At 35.4% G+C, this 15865-nt stretch overlaps 1 protein-coding gene and 1 pseudogene across 4 annotated transcripts in view; both read right to left on the bottom strand.

Moving 5' to 3' along the window:
• NRG3 (neuregulin 3) overlaps nucleotides 1-15865 on the bottom strand; it is a 1193746-nt gene that overhangs the window by 330132 nt on the left and 847749 nt on the right. The window lies entirely within an intron of this gene.
• LOC119062872 (synaptonemal complex central element protein 2-like) overlaps nucleotides 1-15865 on the bottom strand; it is a 42160-nt pseudogene that overhangs the window by 2757 nt on the left and 23538 nt on the right.

Raw genomic sequence — 15865 nt, 5'->3', positions numbered from 1 at the left:
AATCCCCCTTAAATATCTTGTGTAACTAATTTATTATAAAATACACATAGGAAACACTTAACTAGTAAATTTCTAGGGTCTCTATCATGTTAACTTTCTGTGTATAGTGTTGTCTTTCTACCCATCCAGATGCCAGTAAACAAATAAATAAATGAGAACAAAATAGAGAAAAACTACTTAAAAATCACTAAGTCTTGGTGGCAGAAATGAATTGAAGTTTGAACATACCATTACTGTACATATACCATTGTTCTTAATATTATGCCAGTTATCATGATTTAAAATTTGATTGAATTCAAGACACGTTCATCATGTATCTACATCTAATGCAAACTTTATGTCTCATTATTTATCCAGAAGTTTCATTCTTAGTTCAGTATATCAGAACTGAAAGATTCTCAGCTCAGTACATCTGAAGTTCTAAAAGGAACTTCTGTTAGTTTCCAAGTTGGAAATCAGACAGTAAACACCATTGCTGGTTGGTATTCACTGCTCTGGGTTAGTTTTAGCACCTCATTCTGTGCCGAAACTCTCAGGATCCATATGGTTCTGGGCTCTGCTCCCTTCCAATTCTTGCTACATCTGCCTTATACAGCTCCCACTTCCATCATGACTCACCACTGGTTAAGTTCTTAATTTCTAATCATGTAGTGGGTGAAACACATGTGCAAGATTCCTAAAATAAATAATTTCACATGTATTGGGTATCATTGGTTTGGCAGAAAGTACTATATTAATATTGTGTAAAACTCCTTAGGTATTATTTTTTTGCTTAATTCCAAAATTAGTTGCTCTGGGCTTTGGAATTATAGAGGAGGAATTTAAAGATAATTTTTCTATAGATTGCTTTCAAATATTTTATCTTCCACATTTTTAGTAAACTGATTGCTCATCTGACCTGTTTTCATGAAAAGAATACAGCTGTTACAGTCAGCATATGAAGTTGGGAACTATTGGGATCCATGAAACAATCTGTTAAGTATTCATTAATTTTTACAAGATGAAATACATCACAATGTGGAAATTGCAGTGTGACCTTCATTTCAATACTACACTGCTTTTTTTTCTTTAGCTTGTTTTTTTCCCCTTCTTCCCCCTCACAGCTAGTGTCAGTCTCATAGAGTGATTTTGGATGTATGTTTGGCCAGTAATTATTCTGCCTAAAAGAGCAGAAGACTCAGGTTCACATTCTAGCTCTTTCACTAGTCAGACTGGCCATGTTCCTGAGCCTCAGCTTACTCTGTTTATAAATGAGGACAATATCATGGTGAGACATTATATGATAAAAATAATAAAAAAGTTTAATATTTGGTAGACTCTCAAAATGTATAAGCCAATATGAATTTTGAGGTGTTTTCTGCCATAGTTTTCAGTCTAATATCTGTAAATTGGGATGAACTGGAAAAAACTAAACATTGTTGTGAGGTAATATGTTTTAAAACACTTAAAATAGTATAAAGTGCCATACAAATATAAACAGATAACACCAATACTGCTGCTATTACTGCCAAAAATTGACTATCTAAAGGAAATTGCTGTACTTTTCTTATGTGTATAAAATGCTTTTGAAAATTTTCAACATCAATCATAGTTTATTGAATTTTTAAAGTTTTATATATGTTTTATGGTTGTTCAAGTACAGTTGTAATTTTTTAAGAGCATTCAATTGTGCTTATAACTGGTGTTCCTTGTTTAATCACAGGGCTCTAACCAAGCATGGTTAAAACTAATATTGATGCTATTATTCTTTTTGTAATTAAATTTATTGAGGTGACATTGGTTCATAGGCTCATATAGTTTTCAAGTGTACATTTATGTGACACATGATCTGTATATTGCTTTCTGATCTGTGAATATGTAGCCATGCTCTTATGATCTCACTAAGACTTAAGTACAACCATGTAATTCCAACCAAGTTAGAGGCAGATGTGTGACAGTTTTGTGCTGTGAATTTAGGTTAAAGTTTAAGGTAAGGAAAACATAATCCTGAATAGTTATTTTATAATCATTAACCTTACTAGCCTGTAAAATACTGACTATGCTTACAGACATGTGGAAAAAACCTATTAGGAGAGAGGGATTTGGAGAGTCACTAAAGGTAGAAAATTGCCATTAAATGACTTAGCTGCTTGCTGGTAGTTTATAAACTATTTATTGCCATAAACAGTATCCAACTGTTACAACTGTTGTTTATTTTGCATTTATTCTTTTTAGTTTTTAAAATGTTTTTATCTGTAATGTAACATTTATTACAACATATAGCTTCTGCTGTATTGTCTTTTTATATTTGCATTTAATTTAATTAATTCCTTACACAATCTCCCATGTTTATTATTCCCAGTTTAAGTAGAAAAATTGAGGTTTGAGGCTCACGATCCTGGAAATAGAGGTGCCAGAAACAATGCATTCTTTAGTATCCGAGATCTCTGATTCCATGGTTATTTCTTCAATCAATTATTTTTTAAATTAACCAAGCACTTCTTCATTTATTCTGATGCAGTCCCTGTATTCTTCTAGACAAGTTAAAACTATCATTGAGGATGCGGGATGTAAAAACAAAGAATACAGAAGATAATGTTGAGAAAAGAACAAATGTTCTACCTACATATGAGTTTGAAAGAAACTTTTATGACAAAAGAGATAAATTATTTTAAAAAATTATTCTCAAGCCCAACTGACATTAAACTAATTATTAGATAATTAGAAGGCACCTACCAAAAGCAATCTGGGATCCCTGGCTGGCGTAGCTCAGTGGATTGAGCGTGGGCCTGCAAACCTAAGGACTGCAATTCGATTCTCAGTCAGGGCACATGCCTGGGTAGCAGGACAGTTCCCAGCAAGGGATGCAACGAGAGGCAACCATACATTGATATTTATCTCCCTCTCTCCTTCCCTTCACCTCTAAAGATAAATAAATAAAATATTAAGAAAAAAAGCAATCTGGGTGTAATTCCAACACTTATAAAACATCATGTTTGCCTTCGATTCCAACAGGCTCTGTCAAAACCTAGCTGCAATGCTTTCCTTCAAGTTGAAATTTATTATTCTTAAAATAAAAAGCTGTGCCCTCTCTTCACCTCAGAATATCTTGCACACCTTCTCCTATGGGAAAAAATTAAAATTCTCAGCTCATCAAAGTGATGCATTAATAATTTTGGCAATAGTTCAGTTTAGTATACGTGCTTTCCATACATCCACATCAAACTTTTTTCATACATCTAAGTCTCTTGGAGTGACAAGCCTTATGTGATTTTGAAGCTGATTTTTTCAGGTAGAAACTTCCAGTGTATTTCTCAGTCTACAATATAACCTACATGAATCAATTTCAACTATGTGATCTAAGTTGAAATTTTGATCAAATGGTTTTCACTAGTGATGTCACTCAAGTGCTGAAAGCAGGTTCTCATGGTCTGTAACTAGCTGGTCCCCTACAGGTGAAATGCCATATTTTTAATTGTATAGTGGTCTCCTTTACCTTTCTGTGGTTTCAATGACCTATAGTCAAACATGGCCAAAATATTAAATAAAAAATTCCAGAAATAAACAATTTATAAGTTTTAAATTGTGCACCATTCTGAGTAGCATGGTTATCAGATCAACTGTCATGGTATCACAGTGCTTGTATTCAAATAATTGTTATTTTACTTAATAATGGCTCCTAAGCACAAGAGTATAATGTTGGAACTTTGGATATGTCAAAGAGGAATCATAAAGTATATGTATACATAAGAAAAGAAGATATAGTACATACAGGATAGAGTACTACTGAAGATTTAGACATCCACTGTATGGCATCCAGGGCTCTTAGAACATATTCCCCTCAGATAACCGGGGACTACTATACATATTCCGCTGAATTTCTTCTTGGCCATGGACAAAACATGATAGAGTTATCATCCTTCACCATGCACACCTTTTTGTCTTCTATACTGTCCTTTTATATTTGAACTGATGCATGAAACCAGCTATGCATTTTAATATATTTATTAGAAATCATGCCATGTACTTGAAAAAACAGTACACTCTCCCCATACAAATATGCATAAATGTTTAAAAAGTCAGAAAACACTTATTTGTATAATACTGTGTGCTGGGGACAATAATTACACATGGACATTGCCTTTTGGCCATAACAATTGGGAAAAAGGCACACAAAAAGCATAAAACACAAGAGAATAAAATGAGTGAAAATAGACTCTACCTTTACCTCAAGGAGTGGGGCATCTGCCCATGGCCATTAGAGATGTATGTGATTTGCTGGGCAAAGTATGAGATGAAGCAATTTTCAAGTAAATAAGTGAATTGTCCAAGAGGCTAGGAGGGAAGAACAATGTTTTAAGTCTTGCATGACCATCAGGCAAAGGTACGGTTGCAATTTGAGGTAAAGTTGGCGTATAATGATGAGCTTTGGAAGCAGCTATATTGAGAAAAACCCTAAAATTATTTGAGCAGAAAGAAAGTCTCAGTTGTTATAATTAATAATTATTTTTTAATTGTGCTTGGCTGCCCATACCCTTCCTTCCTTCCTTCCTTCCTTCCTTCCTTCCTTCCTTCCTTCCTTCCTTCCTTCCTTCCTTCCTTCCTTCCTTCTTTCCTTCCTTCCCCTTCCTTCTTTCCAAAAGCATTGTAAGTGATAGGGGACTTAAGAGTTGGAAAATTTTAGTTTAAGGTAAATAATTATAAGCTTGGTAAGTAATGTATATATTAAAGCTTTCTTTCAGATTCTACAGATAAGGCCCATCCTGGCTCTTGGGAAAACAATCCACCTCCTGGGGCACTGCTAGAGATTACTGCCTGGGGACAAGTGAAGGTCAGGCCATTGTGTTCCAGACAGAGAGAGACTACCTGTCCCTGGGAACAGCTAACTGCCTAGGACAAGAATGCTGCAGTCTTTCACCTAATTGTCTGTGAATTTCAAGTCCCCTCACTACATCTGGTTTATTCCCTGTTATTAAAAGTCTGGCCTGGAAAGAAAATGTAACATGGTTCTTCTGGGTGCAAACCCTCCATCTTCTCAGATCACTGGCCATCTGAATAAAGCGCCCATGAAGATGCAATCCCTGCCATTCATTATTGGGCTTGGTAGTGACAGGCAGCCTGAACACAGGGGTCTTTTCCAGTTTCATGAGTACATAGGAAGGATTTGCCTGGGCTAGACACTCAATCATTTCAAGTTCAGTACAAGTTTATTCTAATGACATTTTAGGATTCTGTATGAAGGTTTCTCTGTTGCCTTTGTGTTTCACATACCTATGGTACAACCATATTTTGGGAAACTTGCTTTGCTCTTGGCCAACCTACTTCCTGCTGATAAAACAAGGTGTTTCAAGGGTTGTATGGTCAAGATTTCATGAGTTATCCTTACTCATAAATGTCTATAAGACCAGCATTTGCTACTTTTGAATTTAAATATAACTCAGTACAACTGTTGTATAATGAAAAGGTTACAGATCTGACAGTCAAATGAGTTTGAGGAATATCATAGAATCTGGAGCAATTTATTGAGCATTAGTATAAACAGTTCTATTAGCTAGTGCATTACAAGCTTCCTGTGAACTAGGCACTTTGTGTGTATTCTCAATGGCTTTTCACAATCTTCCTTTGAGTTAGATATTTATATTAGATATGTTTGTTTATTCACCATTTTAGTCATGAGGACACTGAGAATCCTAGAGGTTTAGTAGTTGCTTAGGAAACAGAACAAGAATGATGTGGAGCTAGGTCTTGGACCTGAGTCAGTCTGATACACAAACCCATTTTCTTAATTACTATACTATGTTTCTGAAAAAATTACACACTAGAGCCTATGTAGAAGGTAAAATATTATTTCCTCCCACATTTTTGTATATTTAAAATATTTTTGCAATAGTGAGTTTCTCATTGCATTATTTAAATTTTCTGGATTTTTAAAAGCATATGTTATTGAGTAAACTTTTTAGTTATCAGATTACCAGATATTCTATTTATATCATCTTGTATAAACTTTCTGCTTCCATGAGCACCTCTTCTCACGCTAACCAGTCTTACAATAACATCAAGTTACTTTTCATTTTCTATAATCAAACCAATAATTCACATCTGTGGAGCTTTTATCTTGGTATCATGCAAAAGTTCATACGGCAAAGTTTACAAAGGGAAAAATGTTCATGTGTGCTATATCTCTAAATGCTTTTGCTTTCTTTTTATTCACATGCTATATTATGGTAGGAAGTAGGAAAATATAGGACATTACTCAAAGGTATTTAAAAAATAGATCCAGGAGTAGAGTTTTGTAGAGCTGAAAAAATGGTTGCTCATGATGAATTTTGCTGCTCACAATGTCAGATGGATTTTCTTTGCCATCCTCTGCCTTTCATAAGGCAGGGCAGGCATACTTCACCTACAGCCCACTCAGCATTAGCCTGTCAGGGCTTCACAAAATTGCACATTGATCAAAAAAGGCAGGTGATGATGGTTCTCTGGAACTCAAGCCAATTACAAGTGAGGCATTGCTAATGACTTTGTGAAATTAGGTGAAATCCCCTTTCCCTTCCTCCCCCTCCCCCACAACTGTCAAGGGTCTTTTTTTCTCTCTCTCTCCACTTCTTCCCACATGGTTATGCTACTAAATCAATTTAGCACTCATTAAAGTCATCTTGAAAAAGACAATATTCCACTTGCTATTGAAGTGCCCATACATTTGGACACTGTAGTTAGTAATATGACATTTTATTCATCCAGTATTTGAGTTTCTGTACACCATATTGACATAAAATGTGATGTGGTGTTCATTTATACTCAGCTTTGGTAGTGGAAAATCAAAATGTATGGTCATCTGTTTTTCAGATAAGGGAAACTCATGAATGAACTTCTTGTGGGGTTCCAATAAAATGGCTGGCTTCTTGGAGATACAAACTTCTCTATAATTTTTTTATAAGAACTTTATTCAATCTGATAGTCTCTCCTACTCTGCATTCCTTACACAGTCTTTGGCTTAGTTTTCTGACTTTCCTAACACTTTCTCCTGCTTTATCATTCAACAATTTTAACCATATTAAAATTGTGTTAGTACTGTCATTTTAGGTTGATTGACTTCAACAAAAATTAACTTGCCGTTATAAGCATCTGTGTTACTGGATGTCTGTCAAAAATATGCTTCACATATACGGGACTCAAAATTTGGAATAATATTTTAATGTTTTTTATTTTATCCATATTTAATACTCACTGTGTACCAGGGCTTGAAAGTTGGAATGACAACCATTGAAAGTTTCAACCTACAAGAGGGAATGTGTCAACAAAGAAGCGGAATAAAATTTGCTGATGTAAGTACCTAAGTTATGTAAGGATATAGTGGAGCAACGCTCATCATAATTAAATCATAGATATTGACCTTTAAGTAATTAATTTAATTTGAAATGTGTCAGCAGTCAAACTGGACAAAGTATGTGCTGTCAATTTTAATTGAAAGTGATAAAATTCAATAAGATAAAAAACAAGACTCTCTGTTTGATAGTTCTCTCTTACCCAAGAAAATTGAACACAATCCTCCATCACCCTCTCAAAGCTCTAGACTTTTGCTTGTTTCCTGGCTTCATTTTCCCCACATAACTGAATTTCTATAAGGTAGCACATGTGGTGCCCTCACCCCATTGCCAACACCCCACATTATGCTTGCTGCTAGAAGTACCTTAGAAAATGCACAACAACTATTAGAAAAATGATTTCTTCAGCCTAACACGGTTAATGTTAGGGTATATAGGGATCAGTAAAAGAAGACCTAATTAGCCTAATTTCCTTTTAGTCTAAATCATTCTAAAAATTATGAATTTTAAGGTCAGATGACATAACCATCTTAGACCTGTATTTTAAATATATACACACATATTCTTTTATAAACTTTTCAATGACTCTTCTTTGCATAATGGGAACATTTTTGCCACCATGATGGTCTCTAAGGAAAACAGAGTCAAGCAATCCAGTTATAGCAATTCAGTTATATAAAGTCGATCACAGCCTGCTCTTTTTGGGAGCTCTATAATGTGTGCGTGTGCATGTGTGCGTGTGTTTTATCTTGCAGGGAAATTCTGGAAGGATATCTCAAACATTGGCATGTCTTTTTCTCCACAGCAATTGAGAGAGGCAAATAATGGATGTGAAGAATGTGGTGCCAGCACATGAGGTAAAGGCTGATGCTATAATATAAACAGACAACTGTCAAGGTAATTAAATGCACAATTTCTCATCTTGGGTCACAGATGAAGGTGCTGACTCAAAAAGGCTCTGGAGGAAGCTCATGTAAAGGCTTTAGGGGGGAGAGCGACTCCCCTTGCAAATACTGTAGAATGCAGCACTTTAAAATGGCAGAAGTAGAGTTGCCATTCCCCAGATAAAATAAAATAGTAGCCACATGATCCAGAAAGAGTCAGAAAACATCTACATTGGGGAACTCAAGAATATATTTACTATAGTTAATATATATATATATATATAATCAATGTTTTTATTCTCTATTATAATGATAAGCAACATCATGGTACAAAATTTAAAAAAGAATAATAGAAAGAATAATAGGAAAACCTATTCTCCAGAAATAATTAATATCAGAAATTACAATTTTTTTCTAGCACTTTTTCTAGTCACAGGTTTCTAAAATATACTTTAGCAATTACACATATAGATGAGTATGTATGTACATGTATGTGTATTCACATACAAATATATATATAGCTGTATCTAACATTTTTCTTTTTTAATATATTTTATTGATTATACCATTACAGTTGTTCTATTTCCCCCCTTCATTCCCCTCCACCCTACATAACCCCTCCCCCACTATTCCTCCCTTTAGTTTATGACCACGTGTCTCAAGTCTTTAGATTCTATATCTCCCCTACTATTTTTGCCCTCGCCCCTATTTATTTTCTACCTGCCGTCTATGCTACTTATTTTCTGTACCTTCTCCCCCCTTCTCCTTTTCCACTCCCTGTTGCTAACCCTCCATGTGATCTTCATTTCTATGGTTCTGCTCCTGATCTAGCTGTCCTCTTAGTTTGCTTTTGTTTTAGCAAACTATATAATTTAATTCTTTACATTGAGTAATTTTATTTCTGATACATTATTTTTTTAAAAATAAAGAAGAAAGAAATATGCACTTAAATATAAATTTCAAAAACCTGACATAACACAGAGGAACACTATTTATAGAAAGGTTACATATATGACACGATGAGTCAATGTCTCAGTATGGAAACTACATAAGGAGGACTTCCGCCAAGATGGAGGCATAGGTGGAAACACTCTGCCTTCTCTCACAACCAAGTTTAAAAATAACAAAGTTTTAGCAACAAAAACGCATTATTAGTATTTCTTAATAACTGTGAGTTTGCTGTCCTTTCACTGTTCATTTTTTATCTTCTTTTTCTTAGATAAGTCCTGTTAACATCTCATATAATAAGGGCTTGGTGATGATGAACTCCTTGAATTTGATCTTATCTGACAAGCACTTTATCTGCCCTTCTATTCTAAATGAAAGCTTTGCTGGATAGATCAATCTTGGTTGTAAGTCTTTGGATTTCATAACTTGGAATATTTCTTTCCAACCCGTTCTTGCCTGTAAGGTTTCTTTTGAGAAATCCGCTGACAGTCTGATGGGAACTCCTTTGTAGGTGACTGTCCCCTTTTCTCTTGCTGCTTCTAGGATTCTCTCCTTCATTTAAATCTTGGCTAATATAATGATGATGTGCCTTGGTGTGTTCCTTCTTGGGTCCAACTTCTTTGGGACTCTCTAAGCTTCCTGGATTTTCTGGCAGTCTATTTCCTTTGCCAGATTGGGGAAGTTCATCTTTATTATTTGTTCAAATAAATTTTCCACTTCTTGCTCTTCCTCTTCCCCTTCTGGTACCCCTATAATTTGAATGTTGGGACATTTAAATATGTCCTGGAGGTTCCTAAGCCTCTCCTCATTTTTTTGAATTCTTGTTTCTTCATCCTTTTCTGTTTGGTCATTTTTTTCTTCCTTCTGGTCCACTCCCTTGATTTGAGTCCCAGTTTCCTTTCCATTACTATTGGTTTCCTGTGCATTTCCATTCATTTCCATTAGTTTAGCCTTCATATGTTCCTCTAATTTGTGACTAAAATCAACCAGTTCTGTGAGCATCCTGATCACCAGTGTTGAACTGTGCATCTGAAAGTTTAGCTATTTCTTCGCTGCTTAGAGTTATTGGCTCTGGGGCTTTGAGCTGTTCTTCTTGAGTCATAATGTTTTGCTTCATTCGCACCTGTTAGGTATGAGGAGCAGAGCCTTAGGTGTTCACCAGGGTGGGGCTACCCAGGTAGCTGGTTTGAGATGCTGTATGTGTGGGTGGGGTCAGAGAGGGACAATAGCGGTCCCCTCTACTGCTTACTCCACTGGGTCCATCTCACTTCTCGCTCCTTTCCTGGTTTATCTGCACGTGAATATGTGACCAAGATCAGCCTGCCACCTTGCGCCCTCAGTGGGTCCCTCTGCTGCTACTCCACACCTGGGATCTGCCCACTGCCTGTGCACCTGGGTCATGAGCTGGGTTGGTCTGGTGGATCTTTTCTGCTTCACCCAGCTCTGCTGCTGGCTCTTCCCCTCTTACCTGTTTGGCTGAATGGTTCATTGTTGTCAGACTTCCGTGTAGTTCTATTTTCTGTGGTTTGGCTGCGTTTTTGTTGCTAAAACTTTGTCGTTTTTAAGCAAAGTTTAAATTGTTTAAAATAGGCCAAATAGGCCAATAATTAATTGGTTGTGAGAGAAGGCAGAGTGTTTCCACCTATGCCTCCATCTTGGCGGAAGTCCTCTTTATGTAGTTTCCATACTGAGACATTGACTCATCGTGTCATATATGTAACCTTTCTATAAATAGTGTTCCTCTGTGTTATGTCAGGTTTTTGAAATTTATATTTAAGTGCATATTTCTTTCTTCTTTATTTTTAAAAAAATAATGTATCAGAAATAAAATTACTCAATGTAAAGAATTAAATGATATAGTAAACATTTGTGAGTTACTAGGTCAGATGACAGAATCATTTAAATATATATTTGAAGCACACACACATATTCTGATTATACAATAATAAAGACTAAATACAGAAAATTTGAAAACTATAGCAAGTGTAACTAGGAAATAAAATCATTCATATGATTTAAACCTAATTAAAAATACCGTTTTCATGTATAGCCAATGTATATGCATGTTTTGTTTAATGACAATTAAAGTATATGTATATTTGTATTATTTGTGTTTCATATATATTAAAAAGTATTCCTATTTCATGAATTATTTGATATCACAGTGGTGAATGGTTACTTTCAAATATTATTGAGGCCTTGCTGATGTGGCTGAGTGGATTGAGTGCCAGCCTGCAAACCAAAGGGTCAGCAGTTCAGTTCCCAGTCAGGGCACATGCCTGGGTTGCAGGCCAGGTACCCAGGTGGGGGCACTCAAGAGGCAACCACACATTGGTGCTTTTCCCCCTTTCTTTCCTTCTTAATTCCACTCTCTAAAAACAAATAAGTAAAATCTTTTAAAAAATCCTATTGATGTACTATAGATTACCTATATATGTTCCTATTTGGAAGAGTTTGGGTTTTTTGTCAGGTTTTCAATATACAAAATAAAGTTTTATATGACCCTTCTTAGCTATGTCTCTTTGTTCACAGTTTTGTGCATAGTTATTTATAATAAGTTTATAAAATGAACTCATTTAAAGAGTGTGAGCATTTTTAAGGAAGCATGTTTTTTGACATAAAAGATAGCAACAAAAATTAATTTTTAGTGAGCAATAAAAATCTACTTGAATTATGAGAAATTCTTACCCATATTATTTTATTTGCACCCAACCTTAACCATTGGGGTTATCTTCATTTTATAGTAGGAATACAGAAGCACAGTATGATTTAGTAACTTACTCATGATCACACAGCTGGTAAGAGATGGAGCTGGTTGCGAACCAGGGCAGCCTGGCTCCCATGCTAACACTTTCCAGGTAGAAGCAATTAAGACACATTTAAAATAGTAATATTTCCATCTAGTGTTTGAGAAATTGGTAATAAAAATTATTCCCGTGCTCATTTTTCCAAAGAAATGAAATAGTCATTTGCCATTTATTAAACCAGAATCTTTATTTCTTGAGTGGAAATTTGGTTAAAAATAGAATTTCTGTCAATAAGTAAAAAATTTTATGCTGGCTTAAAGTTTATGTTGGCTTCACAACATGAACCCATTGCTTATATTAGAAAAAGTGAAAAATGCAGTTTATCAGGATTTCATGCCATGGAGTACTCAGGAGAAAAAATTGTGACAGATAGGAAGATCAAATAGGCCAATCATTAATTGTAAAAACCAAACTGACATGAGTTGACAAAGACCACCTGTGGAACTAAAGCAGCATTTTCTTTAGTGATGTTGGGTAAAGAGCCAACAGGAGCACAGCCCACAGAGGCCATTTCCCAACCATGTCCTTACTGTCTGCTGACTGGCAGGCCCATAAGTATTATGGTGATGGAGGTTTCTCTGCCTCCCAGTCTCACAAAGTACCCTATACTTCCCTCCCCTTAACTGTAAACATTGTGGTCTAATTTAAAAAATACTAAACTAGAATCTTTAAAGTTCAAATTTCTCATACTAGGTCTTCTTTTTACCAAGAGTTGGTAGTCACGTCATGCACATTCTATATAATCCAGTTTCTTAGCTATGAAAACAGAAATAATCATTGTCATTTATCCTGCTTTATTAGGAGCAGTGTATGTGAACTAAGTGTATGTGCTGTTTTTTTTAAGTTAAGGTGATAATGATTTAGGTTCCTGGGAATTCTGATTTAGTGAATAATCAGAATATACTCAGATTATATTAGGGGAGGAGTTACAGTGTGTGGAAAAGGCACGGATGCAATAATGTGCCCTAGATTGGAATCCCTACTCTATCACGTGAGTGTGTGCCTTTGCAAGTTACTTCATTCTTCTGGACTTTAGTCCTTATCAACAGAAGAGGATCATAATGACTCTTCTAAAGGTTTATGTGAGAACTAAATAAGGTAGTAGTACATGTACCATGCCTGGAGCAATGCTTGACATTTACTGTTAGAGTATTATAGCTTCCATCATTCTTTTCTCAAGATGGTTCATATTTTGAAATAAGTGCAGGAGAGGGAGAAAATAGAGAGACCATTGTCCTTCACAAAAATCAAAGAGGTTTATTGAGGTCCTGTTCTATGTCCCTTTATGTGTATGACCTGCTTTTAATACCCCCAAATTTGGGTCTAAGCAGAACTAAATGTCACTAATGCAAGATCAAAAGTTTTGAGTCTCATGATTTATTTCCTTTAAAAGTTTTAGTTTATTTTTAATAAATGCTGAATTTCAATTGCAGAGAGGGAGAGATGGAGAAGAGACACACATAAAGAAACAGAATGAATGTGCAGGGGCTCTCAGGGAGACATTGGCACTGAGAGACTGCAACTGAGATTTAAGAGATGAGCTGTCTTCAACTCCAGGAAAAAACGGTTATTAGGGGAAAACAGAAAGAAGAAAAAAATGGTCCATGGGTGAAAGAAAAAAACAGAGAAAGAAATAGAAGGGGCTCATTTTCATATTTCTTCACTTTTGCATGGCAGGTATTATTGCTTATAAAGGTATCAGTAACAAAAAGGGAAGAGCCAGAAATTGACTCTGAAAAAGAACAACAACAACAAAAAACAAAATAAAATTTAAACTCTCAACCACTACATTTGAGCTCAAGTGAAAATGATTATGAGGAAATACAAAGGTTTTAAAAAATATTAAAAGATACATCAGCTACAAACCTTCTTGAGCACAAATACTGCACACATTGGAAGAGTTTGGCTGTCTAAGAAAACAAGAAGCCTGATCGAAACACCCTCTGCCCCAGGATGACACAGATCGCTAAAATCGGCTCCAAACTACAAAAGAATTACCAAAGACAAACATCAAAATTTAAGCACTTACATTAGAGAACAGCAAAAGAAAATGGCAAAAAAAAAGATATTCATCCTCTCCTGCTATTCAGACACATTGCTGAAGGTGTCCTCCAGTGCCCCTCACCTTTAGAGTGACAAGAAATACAAATGTCCTTACGAGGAAGAGAAAAAAGGTTAGTCTTCTGTCAGTCAATCCTATCATATGTTCTAGTTTTCTATCAAAGTGGTACTTTGTATGCTGCAATTATTCATTCTCCAAATAAGAAAACAAAGTTCATTTTTTACTTCAATATTTTAAAAAGTGCTTACATAAAGGCTAGGGATATTTTCCTATTGATTTAAGCAAAATGAAGATATTTTTGTGCCTATACCTGATCCTTATATCTTTTTTCTCTAGGTCTTGCAAACAGAACTGGATGTGGAGTTCCAGAAGCTTTCATGTGAATGAGCTTAATGGATTCATAGAGTTTTGACACTCTTTTAACAGGTAATTGCACAGCTATATAGACAAAACAATGAAGTTCTATACTTGTTTACATGTGAAATATGGTAGGTATTTCAGATACTGAGTGTTAGAACTTAATGTGGCAAAAACAGGACTTCATCTGAGAAATTTTGAAACTTGCCCTCAAGCACAAAGTTGGCACCTTACTTGAATGCACTTCCCTCAGAACTGGTACCCTAATGTTGACAGGTGTAGGGAGACTGTTTGATGAGCCAGCTTCTTAATAAATTAAAACGAAGGATAGACATTAAGAATCACTCACTGAGAAGGTCATGAAGAGGGTTACATTCAACCATTTATTAAAAGTCTACAATGTCATTTATTAAAAGGTGATGTTTAAGGCATGTTTACTCATCATTGAAAAGGCAAATATAACTAGAGGAGAACCAACAAGGAAGTGATAGACTAGAGAGATAGTCCCCGTGGACCAAGAAGGGTTTTGAATTCCAAGCTAAAGATACTGAACTTTATCATAGACAATTGAGAGCCATTGAAACATTTTGAGCAGGAGAGTGGCAAAATGAAAAAAAATATATATATAGTATGTGTGGCAAGTTTATAGATTAGCATGTAGGAAGTGACTGATAAGCAAAAATGTCAATTATTGGCATTTTGTGATTGACTAATTCAATACCCTAATTACTATTGTCTGTTTTCTTAGCATGTATATCTGTCACAATTCTATTCTGAATAAATCCAACAACTTGCTTTTCGTAGCACAAAGTCCTAATTTATATGTGTTGTTTTGATAATCTATCTTGTTAACATCCTTTCATTCTTAAACATTTCACTGTTTAGACAATAAATCATATAGCTACTCTACTGATCAGTAGTCACTCTGAAACATTTTTATGTTTCACTGATCAAAAATCATGCTCCTAAAATTTCCTTTTACTTTTTTTAACCTCCCCCCAAAACATGCTTATTGATTTTACAGAGAAGAGAAGGGAGAGAGAAAAGAGGGAGAGAAACATCCATGTGAAAAACACGCTTCTCGTAAACACCCTGACTGAGGACCACACCTGCAACCTAGGCATGTGCCCTGACCAGGAATTGAATGTGTGACCTCTAAGTTTACAGGATGATGCTCCACAAACTGAACCCTACTGGCCAGGACCCAAAATCTTCTTTTATTTTTAAACCTCCAAAGCTCAGTCTTGAGTCACAGGGTTTTTCCTCTTCATTCTACATTATTTCTCTCTCAGCATCTGCATCTTCACAACTGGCTTAAATTATCACCAAGTTTAGAAGGACTCATATGTTTATATTTTCAACACAAATCTTTGTGCTCCATACATAATTCTCCAGTTGGCATCTTCATATAGATACCTTGAAACCATCTCAAACTCAACTTGTTTGAAAGTCAGGTGAGAATTCAGAGCCCTCCCCTACTTCTACCCTTGAAAACCTTGAATT

The sequence above is a fragment of the Artibeus jamaicensis genome, unplaced genomic scaffold (genome assembly GCF_021234435.1).
Source record: "Artibeus jamaicensis isolate MK-2021 breed Jamaican fruit bat unplaced genomic scaffold, CSHL_Jam_final contig_332, whole genome shotgun sequence".
Taxonomy (NCBI): Eukaryota; Metazoa; Chordata; class Mammalia; order Chiroptera; family Phyllostomidae; genus Artibeus; species Artibeus jamaicensis.
The sequence above is the reverse complement of the archived record's forward strand: the minus strand, read 5'-3'. Positions and strand labels throughout refer to the sequence as shown.